The following is a 17,886-nucleotide window of genomic DNA, read 5'->3' as shown; positions in this document are numbered from 1 at the left end:
TGTGTTTATGCATGCTTGGAGGCCTGAAGCTGACATCAGGAATTATCCTCTGTTGTTCTACATTACTCACTGAGGCAGGGTCTCTCAATCACATCCAGAGCCCACTCTATGATTCATCTAGTTAGACCTGTACACCCTATGTCACCCTTCCTGGTACTGGAATTGTAGGTAGGCTTTTAGGACAACCCGATATTTGCATAGTTTTTTGAGAGCTGAATGCCATCCTCATGATTGACTGCCAAATGCTTTGACTACTGAACTATCTGCCTGTCCCCAAATTTTATTTTCTCCTAAAGATCTTAATCTCCTGTGTTTACAGTTACATCTTTTTGTTATATAGTTTTGCTCACTGTCTTTTCTTTAATCATGTTTGGAGAACTTACAATGATCCATGAAGTTTAACTTTTAAATTAGTTTCCTATTCAATTTTCCATTTCCTGTTTTATTAGTCACTGATGGTTTTTAATGGCTTGTCTATTGTATAGTTTCTCCTTTTTTATGTTGAAGGGTTCTTTTAGATTATGTTTTTAATTTATATATAAATATATCTTTATATTATAGAAGGTGTTGTGCTCATGATTGCAGTTCCTGGAAGGGTCAAAAGAGTGTCAGATCTTCTGTAGCTGGGGTTACAAATATAGTGAGCTGCCTGATGTGGGCATTGGGATCCAAAGCTCCCTTTGAAATTGAGGTGCAGGATGGAGTTCTCTTGTGGGTTGCATACCCTTCCCTAGCCTGGCTGTTTTTTGTTTGTTTGTTTGTTTCTGAGCCCATCTAGAATCCTCTGTTCCTTCTCCAGGAAGATTACCCTGACTCTAGAGGCCTCTGTGTCTTGATGACTGGCCTCTCCCTGTGCAGGGTCTGTGAATGTGTATGTGGGGATGCAAAGCTCCCCATGGCTTCTCTTCATCTATCTGCATTGATTGGTTCCAATAAATATCTATTTAATGCACATGAGTGTCTCAGGTGTGCTGCTATTTTAAGTCTATGACTGGAAAAATCTATGAATCCTGCTTACAATAAGTTTTGATACTTTTTCTGCTCAGGGAAAAGAATCTTTGGTAATTTAAAATAGTAAATCATTCTCCTTTTTTAAAAAAACTGTTCCTGCTTTGCCCTCATAGCTTCTATTTTTACCTGCCAGGGTTTTTTTTGTATCAAATTGTCAAGTATTATCACTTTCTGCCTCTTTATATTTTTACTCTGTGCCTCAAAATATATCATACCCTTGATCTTAGATCTTGACAGTGACTGGCCTCTTGGATATTTAATAAAAAGCTTTAGTTAAGAAGCCAAATATCTAACTTGGAAAATTGCAACCAGAGTTTGATTTTTCTTTAGTGGTTCACTCATACATACATACATACATACACACACACACACACACACACACACACTCATTATTTGCCTTCTCTATTTGCGGGTCATGCATTCATTTTGGATAACCTTTTACTTTCTAGCTTCTAAGTCAATACAGATGGACTCTAATTTTTCTGTTGTCTAGTTGGCCATCAGAAGCCCTCTTAGGAGGATCCAACAACAGCATTCTGAGAGGGTGATGGTTTCTACTTTCAGGAGACTAAATAGACAGAGTATCAGCCCACTTCCAGGCTCCTGGAGTAGGTTATTTTACTAGGTTTAGGCTAAAGAAGAGTCAACTCATATCAATGTTTTTAAATTCAATAATTGCCAAGCAAATTTTAGTAAGAAGTTTCAAGTGACCCCTCAGGTAGTATTCTGTTTTCTTATGCTAGCTGTGCATTTTCCAGCTGTCAATTTCCAGGCATTTATTTATTTATTTATTTATTTATTTATTTATTTATTTGGAGATCTTTTCCACTGGACATTCAATTGAACTTGAAACTCCTCCATCAGCAAGCCATCAATTGATAAGCTCAAGGAAAGGCTCACATTGAGATGCCTTCGTTGAACATAACTGTATCACAATCTCCTCTTCATCAGTATGGCACTGCACCCTGGGGTACATGTGGCTGCTTTCCCTTAGGTGTCTCTAATGTGGTTAGATCATGATGCCAACCTTAGTTAGCAAAGCACTGTGTAAGAACCCCTAGAGACATCAATTTTGACACATATCTCAGTATTTTCATGTTATTCTTGGTTTCCCTCATTATCTTTTGTAGTTTGTAATATTTACTCTCATTTAAAGTGATGTGATATTTCTAACTACTCAGTGATCCAGGTTGAAAACATAATTTTGGAATTAGTATAACTTTGAAGGATAAATTGGGAATGGTATTCAAACCACACACACACACACACACACACACACACACACACACACACACAATCTGAGCTACTTCACTGTCAGGAAATAAAATGTACACTCAAGTAGGGTGTGTTGCCACATGCTTGCAATCCCACTATTTAGGTCCTAAATCTTAGGAGGCAGAGGCTGAAAGATCTGAAGTTTAAGGTCAACCTCAGCTACATATGGAATCCAGTTTAGACTAAATGAGAAACTTTTTCAACAAAACAAAAATAAAGCTGGGGAGCAGAGGCCACACCTTTAATCCCAGCACTCAGGAGGCAGAGTCATGTGGAACTTTGTGAGTGTGAGGCCAGCCTGGTCTACAGAATAAGTTCAGAACAGCTAGGGCTGTTACACAGAGAAACCCTGTGTCAAAAAATAAATAAAACAAACAACAACAAAAGAAATGAAAAGTTAAAGACCAGCTCATAAACTCACATGTAATTTAACGCATGATTGAGCAAAATATTGGCAGAAAGCAGATTTGATTTGGGCAAGGTAAAGGTTTTCTTGCATAACGCCCAAGATCACACAGCATTGGAAAGGCAATGCACCTCTTCAGTACAGGAGCAACGTGTGTCTCCTTTGACGCACCAAGAAGCTATTTAGCTATCTTTTGTGTCGCATTCCCAATTCGTGATCTCTGTTCATTTTTACTAATGGCATAGAAGTTCTCTGATGACAGAGGAAGTGCCAAACTCCACATGACTTCCTGCCATAAAAATGTTTTGTTTCCTGGACTTTTCTTTGAAAGTCTGGATTTCAGGAGCCAAATAGATGGCTCGGAGGTTAAGAGCACTGGTGCTCTTCGAGAGGACCTGGGTTGGGTTTGCAGCACCCACATGGCAGCTCACAACCATCTGTAGCTCCAGTTCCAGGGAATCTGATGCCCTCCTCTGACTTCACAGGCACCAAATGAGGTACACAGACACGCATGCAGATAAATCACCCATACACATAAAATATGTTTTTAAATTAAAGTTCAGTTCAAATGATATCAAAAAGCTGTCTTACACACTTGCGACAGAGCTTTACCAAACAAAAAACAAAATTTTTGTTCTCAAAGCCAGTAAGCTGAATTTTCAAGACAACATGGTTTTAGCATGTTTGACACACACCAGACTTGAACATCCCGGGTCTCAAAGGACGTATTGGAAAGGTTCTACCGGAGGGCCAGTCTTGGCTGTGGTTCTTCCTTCATGGTAGCAAAGTTTTCTCATGCCCACTGCTGAAAGGAAAAGGACAGGATTAGCCACTCTCCTCCTCCTTCGTCTCCTCAATGTCCTCCTTTGTTACATGGCCTGCTTCTACAAGAGTTAAAGCAAGGACAGTAAGGAAGGGAAACCTGGGTGAGAGGGAGGAAAAGGGATCCTCTTCATCCATTCCAATGACCCTGACACAGTCCAACCCCACAGCAGGAGTGAGACTGAGATGGTCCAGCCTTCCATGGTGCAACTTAGCAGTGTACGGCGCTCATCACGGCAACCTGGCCATCCTACTGTGGGAATTTATCCTAAATAAAAACAACAGATATGTGCACAACTTCTGGACAAAGCCTTGGGCGAAGTATTATGCTTAATGGAAAGCAGAAAGGTCCATTCACCAGAGGGGTCACAGGGTCATCTAAAGAAATGGGGTTGGTTCCACTGACAAAAAGCACCAGTCAAAAAGTTTTGAGGATTTCAAAACAGAAAAACATAGTTTTAAAGGAAAAAATGAATTCATGAAATGGATAAGCAAGAGAGTGCTAACGTTTTATAATCTTCACAGGAGAAGCTCTTTCTGGCTTGTGGCTTAAAGTCCCTTCCTGTATATTCCAGCATTTTTTAATGGCAGGCACTCATCACTTTCATAGTAAGCTATGTGGGGTTTGTTTTTATTTTCTTCTTTTGCCTTTTAATTTTTCATATTTTATTTATTAATCTCACTTTCAGATTATTAAAGAAGTCCTTCCGTATATGTATGTGTGAATCTACTTATGCAGTGTGTGTGTGTGTGTGTGTGTGTGTGTGTGTGTGTGTGTGTGTGTGTGCTTGCATGCAAGTGTGTGCGCTCGTGCGGAGGACAGTGGATAATATTGAGTGCTGATCCTTGCTGCCCACTTTGTTTGAGACAGGGTCTTTATTGCTTCCCGCTGCATATGTCAAGCGGGCTGGCCCAAGGGTTTCCAGGGACTCTCTGCCTTTGTCTGCTTCCCATCTCACTGTGGCTCTGGAATCCCAGGAGGCGTCCTCACATGCTCTGGCTTGAATGGGTTTTGTGATCCAAACTCAGGTCCTCGCGTGTACTGCAGGAGCTTCACCCCTTATCCACCTCCGCAAGGCTGTCCCTTCAATTCTGAAGGCAGAACAGGCCAGAGCAGGGTATGTTCCAGCACCTCCATACACAGTCTGTTTTGTCCTCATTTGCAGGATGAGTGAAGCTCCCAGGCTTTGCCACCCTCCTTGGCTGTCAGTGTAGAGACAGCCACTCCATGTCCACCCCATGGTCATTTTCATTCATGAGCTATGAAATGAGAAAATGGTTAAGATTTTTCCAGACTTCTAGGACGTGGCAAATGCTTACAAATTTTTCAAATAGCAAAGATATGACAAAATTACCCAAATTCCACTCTTTTGACAAGCTGGGCTTATTTTTTCAACCCTTATGCACTGTTTGTTAAAAAGCATTTTGTTCCATAGCTCTCCCTCCTTCTAAGGTGCAGCAAAGTGAAGTGAGCTAAGAAAATATTGACATGATGACATCAGCATGCTGATGCTGTCCTTCTAACTGCAGAGCTGTTTGTGTTTGATGTAGTTGAGAAAACAAATGTCTTTTAATTAGCATACTGGATTAAAAGCAGCAGGTAACCCACCAACACTACGTAACAGCAGCCCGGAACACCATATTTGTACAGTCTGCATTTCTCAGGTTTGTATGAAAATCAAAGCCAGGCCCCAGGAAGTAGGAGAATCCAAATAAAATAAAACTCCAACTACCATCAACGCTCTCCCTTATGTTTTATTTTAAAACTGATTTATGCCCAATAGTCTGACAGACTTCAGAAGGATGGAAATGCAACCCCAATCACCTGCCTGCCAAATGCAATGGCGCAGTCAAAGAATGATGGCCTCCGAGAGTGTTAAAATAGCTCACGTGACTGCTGCCTCATGGCACCCAAGCCAGGGCCCTGGGCACTGGGTTGGTAGAAAGGAAAGTGAGAAATGCAGACCAATAAATATGTGTTGAGTTAGAAACACTCTCCTTCCGTTTCTACTGCAAGTACACTAAATTGTATTGCATGGAATGTGAAGGAGCAAGCAGCAGCCACAGGGTCCAAGGGATACCTGCAGGACTTCCCCTTCCAATTGCTATTAAAAGGGGGCAGGAAAATAGCTAGTGACCCAAATCACAGGCTTTCTGAAGCAGTCTGTGTTTCCAGACTAAACACAAGCACCCATTAGGATCCGTCAACCAACACTATTCAGTGTTGAGACCACCGTAAGAAGAGTAGAAGTAACCTTAACTCATCTTTGAACAGGTTCACCTACTCCATTTGAAAACATAAAAGTGCTACAAAGGGTTACAAAAGCTATGTTTGCCAAGGAAAAGAAGAAAGCCTATGCCAGCGGGTGATCTTTATTTTATGCTTTTAAATGTTTTTCAAGAGTTTTTGCATTTTAAATTTATTTTGTGTGTGGGGGGGGTAGATTTGTCATGTATGTGCATGTGTGTGGTTCCTACGGAGGCCAAAAGAGAGCGTCTCATCCCTTGGAGCCTCAGGCTGTTGTGAACTACCTGTCAGGGATGCTGAGAAAGTGAACCTGGGTCCTCTGCAAGAGCACTATGCTTACTTAACTGCTGAGCCATCTCTCCAGCCCCGATTTTACATATTTTAAGTTAAACTAGTTTCAACTGATGTATGAAAGTATGAGTACAATGCAATGAAACTTGTGGGTTTCGTGAGCAGCATTGATGTACTCAGAAGGCTTAAATCAGAGTAGCATGTCTCCTCAGACATTTATTGCTTATGGTGAACATTCAAACATCCTTTTTTTCTAGCTTTCAAAATACATAGTAGACTGTTACCCACAGTCACCCTAGATTGCAACAGCAAACCACAGGTTCTAACCTTTCCAAGTCCAGGTTCCTACCCAAACTTCCCTCCCACCCTCTCTCCCCAAGCTCTCCTAATACTCACCCCTCCGCTCTCTGCCTATTTCAGCTCTTTCAGTTCAGCCTATAGGAATGGACTTCTTGCTAGATGACAGAAGTAAAAAGTGTAGCACCACCTGTGAGTGAGACCGTGCTGCACCTGCTCTCTTTACGTAGCTCCTGTCCAGTGTATATTGTTGCAAAGAACACACTGTCACATGTTATTGTGAGTATGTGCCTCATTTTCTTTACCCGTTTATCAGCTCTTAGTGACCAGTGTTGTCATAAACATGTGAGTTCAGATGTATCTGACAGACTAGTTTCATTTTTTGACGGGGACTGCTATATCCAGATGTCCACATCCCCCATCTCTATGCTCCCTACCTGTTCATGCACAGTCCCTTGCATTGCTGGCACCCCATTCCAGAGCTTCAACTGGCAAACCTCCATTGTCTAGTGCCTGCCTTTCATAGTCAGACCCCACAGTGGTGTTCTACGCTACATGAGCCTGAGCAAATGTATAGCAACTTGTATTTGAACTTACAGTGCCACACAAAGGATTTTCATTGGCCCTAAAGACATTCTATCCCCATGCAGTCAGCACCCCCATGAGTCAGCTGCTGGCTAACATTGACTATTCACTGTCTCCCAAACACTACCATTCAGGTCAGCTATTTTCAATAAGTGTTTAGCTTGCTCCAGCAGGCGCCTCTTTGTTACTGATACCTATCTAAGTTTCCCCCATATCTCTTCATAGAATGCTGCTCATTTCTTTGTTGTAGTGGCTGCCCCTCACTGCCTGGTTTAGCAGAGTCTACCCCTTCACCTGCTAAGGATTTGGGCCAGTTTTGAGACAGGTGATTATAAAGGAAGTGTGGTAAGTTCTGTATAGCTTTCCACTGGAACATACATTTTCAGCCTGTGTAGGTAAATCCCAAGGAGCCTTGATGGATGGATCAAATGTGTCCCAGGGCATTTATTCTACTGTAACTGAATTCTTTAGAGGGGGTGGCTTTTAAGAACAGAGGTAAATTATACACAGTGCAGAAATTCAAGGATGGAGGCCCACCTACGCCCGGTGGAAGAGACTTCTTGCTAGACAGCAGAAGGTGGGAAAGTAGCACCAGGCTTTGTGGAAAACTATTCCCACCATAACTCGCCCACTACCATGACAATGTAGTCCCCATATGGGAGCAGAGCCTCCAGGACCCTGAGCTCTCAGGATCTCATCTTAACAATCCACCTCCTCACTGTTGGACTGGAAACCAGCCTTCCACGTGTTCACTGAGGGGCATTCATGGTCAATGGTATACTGATCGCTGACTCTTAATTTATATGCCAGACCACCAAATGAGTGAATCCTTAACAGACTACCAAATCATCCTTCTACATTCTGAACCACACTCACCCTCACCAAACCACCAAATCGCCCTCCCCTGTGCTGTACCACCCTCATCATGGTTAACAGTCCCTGTTGCCACCTGTCCCAGGAACCCTTCAGTGCCAGTAGTTCCCTTGACTCACTCTTTGTGCTCGAAGCCTGGTGACATCCACTTGTTTTGGTCTGCATTTCCCTGTTACTGTGGTGTGGAACAGCTTCTCTTCAGCTTCTTTCATCCTTGCATCTTTTCACTGGGCAGTTCCATGTTCAATTTGGGGCGTGTTTCTAACTAGGCTGGTCCCTTCTTGCTGAGCATTGAAAAGTTCATTGTCTGCTTCAGATACAGTCCTGCACGAGATGGATCTTTTGCAAATATTTTCACTTAGCCTGTGACTTCTCTCTTATTTTTCTATTTATAAATTCTTTCCAAGAATTTCCCTTCTGATGCTTGTATGCCTGGGTTTCACAAAGTAGAAGTTTTACCTGGCAAAAGTGTTATAAGAACACTGGATTGTAAGTTGGAAGACAGACATACCAGCTGCCTAATCTTTTTTTTTTTTTTTTTGGTTTTTACGAGACAGGGTTTCTCTGTATTGTTTTGGAGGCTATTGGTCCAGCCCGGCCTCGAACTCACAGAGATCCGCCTGCCTCTGCCTCCCAAGTGCTGGGATTAAAGGCGTGCGCCACCACCGCCCGGCCCCCAGCTGCCTAATCTTGAAGAAACTACTTAACCTCTCTCTTCAGTTTCCATTAATAGAGAAAGAGCTAATATTTCCCCTCTGGACAGATGGCCCAGTCAGTAAAGCACTTGCCAAACAAACATGAGGACAATTTCCAGAACTCATCTTTAAAAAAAGCTTTTAAAAAAAAAAGCATGGCAGTGTATTCTTGTAATCCCAGCACTGGAGAGGACTCTCAGGTCACTCTAGCCAGCTAGCCTTGCCTGCTTCGTGAATTCTGGGCCAGTAAGAGATGCTGTCTCGAAAGATAATGTAGATGGTGTCTGGGGAACAATATCCTGGGTTGTCTTCTGCCTCTCCAAGCATGCACACATATGGAAGATATACACACCTGTGTGCACGCGTGCATGCACGCTCGTGCACATGCATGCGCGCTCATACACACACACATCAGGGAGGGAGGGAGGGAGGGAGGGTGGGTGAGAGAGAGGATGAGAGGAGGGAGGAGAGATATCTGCATTGACTCTCATTAATTTTATTATGAAGATTAAAACCAGTGTAGGAGAGCAGGACATGATAGCTCATACCTAAAATTTTAATATTCCCAGGAGGATTGCCATATAGTGAGACTCTGTCCTTTGAAAAAAATGGGTGAATTTAGTCCATACATGTGAAGTTTTAAGGAATTATTATTTCATGAGTTAGCTTTTCCCATTGCTTCCTCCTCACCTCCAGGGTTACACATTTCAGTCTACCCTAGAGAATTACTTTCTTATGCACCTGAGTGGAAGACACTCACTGCAGAGTGAGTCAGCCTCTGAATTCACAGGATAGCAGGAAGGAAGCTGCTTCTAAACTCTCAGTTATTCCTAGAAAAATAGAGCAGAGCAAATGCTCACGCTGTACTCTTCAGAGTGTGAATTATACACCCCACAATGTCATTATCGCTTGCATCTGTAGCCAACAGCTACACCTTCAAGTTATATATCTATCAAATTTTCATTTTAATAGTGATGACTCATAATGAGTGGGTGTCCTCATTCTTCCATTCATTAAACTATACACTTGCCGCCTGCGCATATAGGCTGCCAATTCCAAGCTCACATTCCCCTCAACCAGTCTGTAGTACCCCCTCCATCTAATATTTGTTCATGCACACACACACACACACACACACACACACACACACACACACACACACGAGAACAAGTTTCCCCCTGCGCATTGCCAGAGCAGATGTTGTGGAAGGGCTCCCAAGTCGCAGAGGTTCTGCACATTCTTGCCCTCTGATGTATCTCTGCCTTCTACTGGTCCACACTTCCTCCTCCGGACAGGGAAGCTATGCTGGGAGAGACCAAATGCCCTCTTCATTTCAGCTCTTTTCAGGATGGCAGAACAAACTGTCAACATCCGTGCATAGGTTTCTCTCTTTCTGAAGGAGTGGACTTGAAAGATACCACGTGATCCGGATCTTCAGCTTAGGGTATAACTAAAGAAACAGAGCCAGAAAACAAAACAGAAACCAAAGGGGAGATGTTCTATAGGACCCAGAAGGCGATATTCTGGCCTCCTCTGTTCTCTGTGTACCCCCATTCCTACACTTTCTTTTGCCTTGGTTCCTAGTGCTGCCCTGTTGGCCTACTTAGTCATTCATCTCTCTTCCTGTGTGAATACAGCAAGAGTTTGAATTTTCTTTGTAATGAAGTTTACTTGTCCCTCACTGGTCCTGTGCCACATCCCTGCCAACTGGCAAGGTCACTCTGGCCCTTTCCTTTCCACACTGGATGCTCAAACAGGATAATGGTCTCAACTGTTTGCTCCAAACTCTGTGCCCTCTTCCAACACAGTGCCCCCTGAGAACACTCCTCCCTCTCCACTTTCCTCTTAGAGCTCTTTCCTCCCTCTTCATCTTCCTCTTAGATCTCCTTCTCTTCCCTCCTTCCTTCCCCTCCATTCCCCTCCCTTCCCTTTCCCTTTTTTTCTCTTCTTCCTTCCTTCACTCAACCATGCTCCTCCTTCCTCATAACAAAATGCTGTCTTACCTTGACCACACACTTAGGGGAATGCCACCTCTCAGAGAGATCCGTACAACTCACATCTATCCTAAAGCGTCTCTCCAGCTTCCCACTGCATGGCAGACTACAAGCAGAGTAGCTGCTGAGTTATCACAAGTGGACTAGAGGAAGGTGGTCCAATAGGAGCACCTTTGGGCTGAGATCCTTTTCTCTACTCCTCCCTTCCCCTCTCCTCCTTTTCTTTTCTGTTCTTCCCCTCTGTCCCTTCTCTCCAAACTATAGAGATGTTATTAAATTATAGAAACAGTCTGGAGTATATAATTTATGACATTACTTTTCCTTCTTCTAAAGAGAACATCATAATATTCTTTTACTGAAATAAACCTCCTCCCATTACAAATGGTGGGTGATATGCTTGCCTGTTTAAAACAAACAAACAAAAAGGATTTCCATAAAACCCTGAAGAATTCCCTCCCAACAATTTCATTGTGGAATTGTTGTGCCCTCTTGTGTGAGCAAGAGTGTCTGGAAAGAAGCTGTGTCCACAAAGACCCAGGGACTGATCAGAGCTTCAGTGATGTGGGAACGGTCGAATGTTGTAGGTTCCAACTTAATCATACTTTATCTTGGCCTAGCAACCACCCAAAAGCTAAGAATGTCATCAACTAGCATCCTCGGCAATGGGAGAGATTCCCCCATCTTGTTGTAACTGCCTCTCTGATGCCTCCACCAATGTATTTTTAAAACCCCTTGACTAATAACTGGTTTTTTCAAACTCTTAAGAAACTGCTTCCATGTGGGAATGTGGAAACTGAAGTAATCTAGCTCCGTGTTTTCTGGGCTTTGGTCATTCAAATTTGGCTTCAGAATAATCTTTTTTCCCTGTGAGACAGAGCTGTGTTTTGAGTCAACAGTTGTGTGAATTGCTCCAATTACCCTGAGACTAAGACACCAATGAGTCTTCAGTTCTACACTTTACAGCTGTGAATATTCAACTATACTGGTAAGAAATGTTTTGTCTTTGATGACTAGGTTGATGAGCAAAAGTTCCTTTTAAAAATGTTACTTTTCTACCAGAAGAAATGAAAACAAGAGAGAGAGAGAGAGAGAGAGAGAGAGAGAGAGAGAGAGAGAGAGCCTTCCTTCTGTTGTAGCAATCCAATGAAAGCAGGATTACCTTTCAAAATTCAAATTGCACATTGAGACCTCTGACAAAAATCATGTAAGGACACTCACTTAGAATAAAATATGATTGTTGTTTGTGATACAAGGAGGGTCTTTTTCCTACCAAATCACATTTTATTCCCAAGAAGAAACTATAACCAGTCAAATAACAACTAAAATTCGAATACAATCAGGTCATATTCAAACCAACAGCCAGGAGCTTGGGAAAGAAAGAGAAATGAAAGCAAAATCTTCAGACACATATAAGAGAAATTCTGATGTCCAGTTATTGCATAGAATAGGATATGGGTCTGCTCAGTGCAGTACTTCCAAACAACGCAAGTGCCCATAATTAAACTGTGGGGACTTACAATCACGCCCCATGAGTGCTGCTCCAGGGGCTCCTTGGCAGTGGGCTTATGCTGTTTGTTACCCAGTGCTTGATTTCTTTTCCACAGTCCAACATAGAACATTCCCATCCATATTGCATCTGCTGTTCTCTAAGCCCCTCCCTTGGAGCCGACCACTCTGTTTCCATAGTAACTACTGAGGTAGCAAGAGAGGAAAAAGAAAAACAGAAGAAAAAGACTAAACCTGGGTATTTGGAGCACAAAACATTCTCTACCAAGAACTTTTGTTTGTGCTTTCCTGTGAGGAAGAATACTTTTCAGAGTGACATTTGCATCCATGTAGTAACTTCGTCTCTGGTCAGTGCTTCCATAGTCATGATTGTGCAAACAAATGACATCAAGGCAGTGCCCCCATCCTGAGCCCCTCTACTCCCCATTCATTCTTCCCATGTAAATAGTGATGCAGGAAAAAAATGACCTCAAACTGGAGCGAGGAGCTTTGCAGCAGTCATTCCCTAACCAGTTAATCTGCTTACTGATGCATAGCATGCTCTCCATTTGATACATCGTTTGAGACTTCAGGTAAGTACATACGATAAGGCAACTTCAGTCACCCATGACAACTTTCCCTGTTTGAAAGGATGCTCTCACCTAGTTCTAGAGCTAACTTCTTTCTCTAACTTGTGAGAGCAAAAGTCCCTTGCTGGGAGTAAAAGGATCCCCTGGGGATTCCAAAGGTGTTTACTCCCAACATCAGGCTCCTGTGGCATCCTTATTTACAAGCGGAGTTCTTCCTCCCGAAGTTAGAGGATTTGGAAATCTGACCTCATAGGCTGGGTGGTGGCAGTGTGAGGGAGGTAGATCAGGTTCGCTCCCTTTTCGGTCTGAAAATTCGAAAGCAGTGGGGAAGAAATGCTGGACCTATCACAGAGATGCTAACAGACAGCCTATTACAGTATTTAATAAAAACAGAAGCAGCATGCCTGTCATAGGCTAATAAATCCTCCCTCCTGCACGCTTTTAAAAACAGTCTGAACGGGCTTCCACAGAGCTTCAGAGAACTAATCTTAAGCATGGCTGTCTAGAGTGCCCGTCACTCCTATTGTCCTTCGAAACTCTTGCAGACATTTTGAGCGAGGAGTATTAAAGCCATGAGTTAGCGAGGGTGTGACATCAATGGTCCACAAAGGCTGCCAGCACGAAGGGTAAAGATGAGTACCGGCGGCTGTGTGGAGGACTGTACGGGATCGCTGTCATTAAAAATTAAGCTTGTCTTTTGAGGAAGATGTGACAACTACCGGAGGTAGGATTTGCATGTAAAACAAAGGGATCTGTTGCTGTTTGGTGCTTTTTGTTGCTTGGTCGGCGCTGGGGTGCTGTGTGGGTCAGGGATTGCAACCAGGTGCGACGGAGAGGCTGGGTCGGCTTGGGGCTCTACGTTGACCAAAACACAAAACACAGTGGGCAGTGTGAGGTTTTATGGCTGGAAAGCCTCGCAGATAGACTGGCTCCCGGCTGGCTTGCAGCCTGCTGAGTGTGCACTCCACGTTGCTTGCCGTGGAGTAGAAGGCTTAGAGGTCATGGAGAAAACAGTTCGTTTCTTACCAGTGGTGCCAGATAGACTGGGGATGGGGCAACTGAAAGAAGACTTTGATGGGAGGGAGCCAGAGAGATCCAAGAAAAATAGAGGAGGAAGCCTTGCTGAACTTGAAACCTGTTAGGTAAATATTTTATTCCTGTAGTCAGTGTGTTTTGGTGGTCAGAGGGTAATTCGGAGATAGTGATGGATTTCCCCCCATAATCCACTACAAGAGAAAACTGGTTACCTCCGTCCATCTTGCATATTGAAAGGCTGATCCACACCATTCTGCTCCTATTAATGGCTTTGCTAAAAACAGACCTGGAGTTTGAGACTAAAGAAGGGGCTTTCTCTCTTGCCTTTCAGTTACTGCTGGACTGCAGACGGAAATGGGGGTTTGTTAGAGGTTAAGGGCTTGACCTCTTATTTTGCTGTTGAACAGCATGAAGCATAATTCTCCTTGAAGATGAGAGGGGTAGTTGTGTTCCACAGTCGGGGAGGAGGGGGTGATGAGTAGATTTGGCAAGGAACTACATATACTTCAGATGGGATCTGTGAGGCTCTACCAGACACGGACCCGCAGGAACCACCCGCTGAGATTTCAGAGGCAAAAGTACAATGATCCAAAACCAATGTTTCCGCAATTTGATCTGTGGTGCCAGTTTTGTTCTGTCATTGCATGTGACCCTGAGTATGAAGTGTCAGGGACAAAGTGAGCGCGTTCCTCTGTGCTGGTGTGTCCCTTCCCTGTGGACTTCACAAACTCCAAGCTATAAAGATAAAGCTTTCCATTTGGAAAAACAAACAAACAAAAACTCTGTGTTTCAACTCACGCATTTAGCTATAATGAACAGTAAAGAAGCTTCAAATATTCGCATTTATAAATAATGTAACACTGGTCTATAGCATCTGTATAATGCAGTATAAGTTAAAAATAAGTGTTAAGGACAATTACAGTATGTTAGTTTTCAACTAAATATAAATACTAGAAATAAGATTATGTGGGATTCCTGTGTTTTGAGCCCCTGTATACACACTGTCATTTACACACAAACTCAAGATCATTTTCCCATGATTGAGACACCTCTAGGCTTGAAGTTATATGTCTGTTATCATAGCAGAATGATGGACAATATCGAGCCAGCTATCCAGTCCTGCCTGCTATTTAAGTGACCTGGGGCACATGGCTGTGAATTACTGGATTTACAAATGGCTAAGACATAGCTTACGGGTTCTTTGTGGCTAGTGGAGAGCATGACCTTGACCTTGTGAAGTCCCCATCTCTAGCTAGTTGAGGTCTCCGGTGAAGAATCTACACCTAGAAAAAGACAAAGCTCAGACTTCACAAACACAAATTATGTCACAGAAGTTAGCAAGCGGGGTGCTACTGTTTTCTTTGAATTTTAAGAAGACTTTTCCTGGCTCCAGTCTAACCAATTTTACCTGAATTTGATCGTATCAAGTATTTCTTTGAGGGGCAATTTATGCCATGAAAACAACAGTTGAGGGATGATTTTATTGTAGTCATGCTCTAATACTTCACTGATAACTGAAATTATCCCCACACTATTCACAGATTTTGTAGGGAAAGCCCTTACATGAAAACTGGCTGGTGTGTGTCAATCTGGATGAAAATGAAAACCAGGAGGAAACAGGATGACTTGGGTTTTATTTTTGTCAGCTATGAGGAAAGATGAGCTGAGTAATTCGGTCAATCTACTTTGTGTGACAGATGAACTTCATCGCCCATTTACGTTGGTAGGTACCAAGCAGAGCCTCTCCCCCATCACCTCCCTTTCAGCTTCTGCTCCACCTAGTAATGAAAAGCAAAGCCTCCTCTGGCTACAGGAAGTGAGCCAGGCACCCAGCTGATATAAAAAGTAAACGAGACATCTGTCAGTCTTGTTGTCTCAGTCCTCCCTCCCGGCAGCAAACCACCATCTCAGTCATCAAGGGACCAAGAACCCACAGTAGTTCTTTCTTTTCAGCCCCGCTGGCCTGCACCTGGTCGACACAAGCAGCCGTCACTCTGCTTGTATCTCCTAGACGCGGCCTTTCTCACACGGACACTACCTTCTCTTCCAGAGTCTCTCTCTTTTTTTGAAATATAACAAAAATCTTTCCCCTCCAAATCTCTGCTATAGGATCAAGTAGAAAAGTAAACCACTATAATATATACTAATTACAAGAGCATATGTGCAATTGAACAATATAGTTCAGCTCGCAATATAGACATGCATATATCCCTAATTTTAAGAAAACATGTGTATATGAAAAAAGTAGAAAAAAAAAGTACACTAAAACACCAGCAGCCAGTTTTCTCAGTATGGTGTTCATACTTTCATACTTACTAAGATGTTTTGTGGGAAGTGTGATCCTAATAGTCACAAGGCATGTGTCAGAAAGCCCGACCATACCTCCTTTTCTATCCATGCTTCCGGTTTTGCCTCTTAGCTTACTTCACAGCACCAACTATGTCTTCATCTAAAATTCCAGAGTTATTTGTTTGTGCAAGCAAGACAGAGCAGGTGAAGTTTCTCTGCCAAGGCTCCCTGGGTTGTTTTATTTTCCTTCAATACACTTTGAGGAGCTCAACATTATCCTCTGTCAAATACTGACTCCCTTGTCTTATCTAGAGAGGAAATGTATGTGTGTAAAATTTCTATTTATTTTTAAAGTTTTAAGATTATTTTTAAATATGTGTATATTTCTGTATGTCTGTATGTGGGCATGTGGCGTGAGTACCAGGACCCATAGAGAGCAGAGGCATGGGACTCCCTCGCAGCTGGAGAGACAGACAGCTGTGAATTTCTTGAAGTGAATTCTGGGAAAGCAGTCCTGGCAGGTCCTCCCTAAGAGTAGCAAGTATCCAACCACTGATCTATTGCTCCAGGTCCGTTTAGTTATTTTTTAAATGGAGACCATTTTTCAATTCTTTCCCTCATTCTCTGCTAAATCTTAAAATGTTGGAGTGTTCCATGGATCAACTGTAAATCTCTTCTTTATCTATATTTAACCTCCAAACATGTCAAATCCTGTCTGGAACCCTTTAAGGCTATCTATATGCACACAGTTCGCAAATTCTCAGCTCTAACCTAGACTCCCTACTGACGTATCTGATTTCCTACAGACGAGTTTCCTAACCATCTTATCACCATCTCACTCCTCCTCTGTTCTAAATCAGGTGTCTGGATTTCCACCAGAGACCCTCCTTCCCAGAGTCACTGGTGACTCCATTGTTTTACTTTCTCATAAGAAAACCCTGAAGACTTCAAATCCCCCATTCCCTCACAAGCCATAGTGCCTATACTCATTGTCCCTAGTTTCAATAGAGACCTAATACCATCAACTGTTCATTCCGTTGCCTTTCACATAATTAGTGGATTTTTTTCCACAGTTGCTCTCTTCCTCTGCTTCTTCTTCTCCCATTCAATTCTGTCTCCCAAACCAGTGTTGTATCAAAATTGAAGTTAAACAGTATCTCTCGTTCAATAACCTCTTTCCTCTACTTACCCATCTGCCTTCAGGTTACAGTAAAAATCTTGCAGGGTCTGTGAGTCCAGCTCTTCCCTCACCGCTTCCCATGCACTGTAGTCATGCTGGCTGCAGTGTGAGTCCCCAAAGCCACCCACATTCAGATCTTACAGTCTTTGCCTCTACCATGCCCTCTCCCTAGAAACTCCTTCTTGATTCTGAGCCTCACTGTTTCAGGTATCTTTTTTTTTTTTTTTTTTTTTTTGGTTTTACGAGACAGGGTTTCTCTGTTTTGGAGGCTGTCGGTCCAGCCTGGCCTCGAACTCACAGAGATCCGCCTGCCTCTGCCTCCTGAGTGCTGGGATTAAAGGAGTGCGCCACCAACGCCCGGCCAGGTATCTGTTAAAAGCTCTCTTCTGGAGTAGGCATTCTGTAAGCAGTGGTCACATGGTTGAACACTTCGCCCAGTGTAGGAATTGAATGTTTTTCTTCATTAAAATCCATTGTAATGTTATATCTCAAGCATTCATTGTTTTCAACCCCGGGGCCTAAACTCTGTGCCTTAGTACCCTGTTGCTTTTCACAGAGAGATACCAAATACAAGTCAAGGAGATTTACTAAGAGGATTTTCTTCCTTTGATCTGCATAGTAGGGGAACACGTTCCTGATTCCAATCTGTGACAAAAGTAATATAAATTCAATTTTTCTGAATTTGATCTTATCCAAATGTTCAAAAGAACACTACACATCTCCTACAAGTGAATACGGGTGCAAAATGCCACATCTTTCCTCTGCCTTCCTGTGTTGATCCTGGAAAGAATAGTGAAGACATTTTAGAAG

The 17,886-nt window shown here is 42.9% G+C and overlaps 1 protein-coding gene across 2 annotated transcripts in view; it reads left to right on the top strand.

Annotated features, from left to right (window-relative positions):
• Nucleotides 1–12,870: 12,870 nt before the first annotated feature.
• Kcnmb2 (potassium calcium-activated channel subfamily M regulatory beta subunit 2) overlaps nt 12,871–17,886 on the top strand; it is a 263,021-nt gene continuing 258,005 nt past the window's right edge. For both annotated transcript variants that reach the window (XM_021226923.2, XM_040754535.1), the window contains exon 1: nt 12,871–13,296. The gene's annotated coding sequence lies outside the window, so the exon portion shown is untranslated. The remainder of the gene's footprint in view (nt 13,297–17,886) is intronic.

Source organism: Mesocricetus auratus, unplaced genomic scaffold (assembly GCF_017639785.1).
Source record: "Mesocricetus auratus isolate SY011 unplaced genomic scaffold, BCM_Maur_2.0 Super-Scaffold_100011, whole genome shotgun sequence".
Taxonomy (NCBI): domain Eukaryota; kingdom Metazoa; phylum Chordata; class Mammalia; order Rodentia; family Cricetidae; genus Mesocricetus; species Mesocricetus auratus.
This window is presented reverse-complemented; position numbering and strand designations above follow the sequence as displayed.